Source organism: Phyllostomus hastatus, unplaced genomic scaffold (genome assembly GCF_019186645.2).
Source record: "Phyllostomus hastatus isolate PE091 unplaced genomic scaffold, TTU_PhHast_1.1 phas_contig_1, whole genome shotgun sequence".
NCBI lineage: Eukaryota > Metazoa > Chordata > Mammalia > Chiroptera > Phyllostomidae > Phyllostomus > Phyllostomus hastatus.
In genome coordinates this window covers 7500486-7504102 of record NW_025333498.1, presented here as the reverse complement: position 1 = coordinate 7504102, position 3617 = coordinate 7500486, and the positions used below count along the sequence as shown (strand labels likewise).

The window sequence follows — 3617 nt, the reverse complement described above, 5'->3', positions numbered from 1 at the left end:
GGTTTTAGGAATTCTTTATATATCTTGTAAAATTCCCTTTTTATATGTAAATAGTGCATGTATTTTCTCAAATCTATGAATGCCTATTATTTTCTTAATGATGTCTTTTTAATAAATAAGTTTTCAAATTTTATGGAGTCTAATTTGTCATCTCATTCTGTTATGGTTTGTGTCTTGTCTAAGAAATCTTTGACCCCAAGATTGCAAAGATATTTTCCATGTTTTCTTTAATGTGTAAAAGCTCAAATACAAAATGTTGTGTGTAATGACTATTCAAGTATTTTCTTCAATACATATTTCTTTAAGTAAATGACTTATATCATTTGATTTGCCAATATTTTGGCAATCAAAGATTGCCAAAAATATTACCATGTCTACACCAGACCACTTTTGAAAGTCAAAAAGAACAGCTATAAACATCATTATCCTCTTACTTTCAATACAATGTCTTAAAGGTGGATCCAGAAGAAAAAAACAGACTACAAGATATCTTGCTCAATTTTCTTGGATACAGTAAGAATAGGCAATATAGCACATTTAAAATTAAACTAAACAAATTTAAAAGTAAAACTAAAAAAAATCAAAAGCAAGGAATTATTTGACCCACATGACATTTTATTGACAAAGAAAAATTGTGTTAAGGCTTAATAGAACTGTTTCACTAATTTTTTTTTCAATTTAGTACCATACCTACATTTTAATGGATTTTTGTCTTCTGAATTGTCCTTTATCTAATTATTTAAATTACATAAAACTCTGCCCAAATCTCTTCAATCATTCTCACTATGCCTTGTACGCATTTAAGGAAAGCATGATATGCTATAGCCTGGCCTGACATGAGAAGAAATAAGAGTTTGGGTGTGCACTGAGGTGCTCATAAGATAGCAGGTAGAACACTGAGTGTTGGACTGGCTACTTCCATAGTTGGCATGGCATCTCCCCCACAGTCTTATCTACCTTCTAACACTTTGGATACTACATTGATTATCAAATTCAGGGAACATTTTCACAAAAAAACTGGAAATCTGGAGAGATGACATCCATTCATATATATCCATTCGGTAACATATAACCTTTACGTTCTTGATTGTTAATTCAACAGAAAAATCAACAAGAAACCTGCATGAGCCAAATGATATTCACAATGTATACAAATCCATGAACTTCAACCAGCCTTTTAAATCTGACCTAGTCATTTAATGCTCAGACTTGTACTAGGTTTTGGGAATACACAGATAACTGAGACACGGCCTAAACCATCAAACTAAAATAACTTTCAAATTCTCTGTATGAGGCCAATTGAACTGGGCCATGACCCACAGCCCATCTTTCTGACTCTTGAATTACCTATTTTGGGATCACTATTAACCTTCTTTAGCAAGAGAGTTATGTACATTTTATATATGTATATAAGATATGTTTATATCTATTTATTTTAAATAGAATTTCTCTGTGCCTTAAAGTCTATAATATTGCAATATTCTTGTTGATAAAAGTATGCATTGCTGTATAGTATTGGATTAAATGAGCAACCCAAAATTGATAAATTATTGACAAAATAGCATCAAAATATTGCAATTTTTTTATTTAAAATCAAGAATTGCAGTGCTCTCAGGTGGAATCTTCAGACAGTTGGTGTCACAGTCCCCATGACCAGCCTCCTATTCTCAGTCATGACTTGTGGTCTGATCACCAGCAACCTGAATCTCAAACCTGGGGAGTGCCTCAGACTGTACAGCAAGGTGGGCCCCAATGCCAAGAGCATCAGGCTGACCCTGGGTAAAGATGGCAACATGTGACTGCCTGTCAACCCTTGCTTCAGTCTCCATGGTTACACCAACACCATTGTGTGTAACAGCAAGGAGGCTGTGGTCTGGGGAAGTGAGTGGATGGAGTCTGACTTCCCCTTCCAGCCTGGAAGCATCGTGGAGGTCTGCATCTCCTTCAGCCACACAGGCCTGACGTTCAAGCTGCCAAATGAATACGCATTCAAGTTCCACAAGCACCTCAACCTGGAAGCCATCAACTAATTTGTAGCAGAAGAAAACTTCAAGATCAAGTGTATGGCTTTTTAGTGAAGCCAGCCAACCCATGGACCCTAATAAAGGCAGCTGCCTGGGTTTCCATTGAAAGAAAAAAAAGAATAACAGCAATTTGGAAATCATAAATAAAAGATGATGAACTAATAAAAATGTCCTTCCTAAAATTACTGAGAGTTACAACTAACAAACATTACTTAGGAAAAAAAGAATTTTAAGAGTATAATGTGTAATAATAACATGATAGAGTTTATGATATAAATTATAGTAATCTTTATTGCTTATTCCATAATCAATCCTTTGCCTTCATAAAAATTTTACTTGGATGTTCTTACATGTGCTAGACACTATACTAGGTGCTAGGAGTATAATAATAAGAAAAATAACAAAAATAAATAATAGTGCCATCTTTGCACAAGCCCTGAGGAAATATATCAATAGTTAATTAATTACAAATAAACAGAAAATAGAAACTATGAAATAATATATATGCTTTATGTATATATGTGTATATACATGTGTGTATATGCCAACACACACACACAAACACTTTGGCTTAATCACATGCTCAGAGGTGGTCTTGTGAGGAAATGACCCTTGAGCTAAGATCTGAAAGATAAATATGAGCTAATTAGAGGACGAAGATAGTTACATTCATTCAGAACATCGGGGAGAGCATATACAGTGCCTGCTGAGGGGGCAAGCTTGGGGAACACCTGGAGTCAACAAAGGCTTGTATAGCTGGAATAGGCAGTGAGAACAGCACAGTGGATGATAAGAATGAAAAATTGGGTTAGGAAGAGAATATGCAAGACCCTGTAGTCCTTTTAAAAGATTAACATCTAACAAAATGGGGTGTTTCAATGTACTGATAAGTTTACAGAATATGCTGAAGAGATTGTGAGTAAACTAAAAGAGAAATTAACATCCACTATAAAGTATACTTGGTATCTTCCCTTTTAGGGGAAATAATAAGTACATTTTTATATATGAGATAATTGCAGTATGCTGTGTGGTATAGTTGACACTGTCTAAATGTGTATAATTTGAATGGTGTGAACTGCACTAGATAAGGTGTTGATACTCAATAGAATAATATTGGGCTGGCCAAAAAGTCCATTAGGTTTTTCCATAAAATTGACACATTTTTTCATTTTTATCAATAATTTTATTGACTTGTATATTTTCTATGTCAGCTATCTCCTGCTTTTGGCTTCTAGTGGATAGAGGCCAGGGTGCTGCTAAATTTCTTCCAATGCATAAGACAACAAAGAATTAATTGGCCAAAACATCAGCAGTGCCAAGAAACCTCACAAACCACTTTTAACATGTTCTATCAGCCACAGCACTGTCTCTATTCACTGCACAAATCTTCTTTTGTATTTCAGTTGTGTTTTTACTTTTCTTGAAATAATAAAGCATAATACACCAAAAATGTTGCATATTTTCTTCTATTTTTAATATTAAAATGGCTACACAAAATTCACCAATTTTGACAAGGTTTTTTAAAAACCTTAAAAATGTATGTTCATATGACAACTGCCAATACAATCTAACAAGATTATTTCCAATTAAGTT

The 3617-nt window shown here is 33.9% G+C and overlaps 1 pseudogene; it reads left to right on the top strand.

Annotated features, from left to right (window-relative positions):
• The first annotated feature begins 1673 nt into the window (after positions 1–1673).
• LOC123813644 lies at positions 1674–2075 on the top strand (annotated as a pseudogene).
• Positions 2076–3617: the final 1542 nt, after the last annotated feature.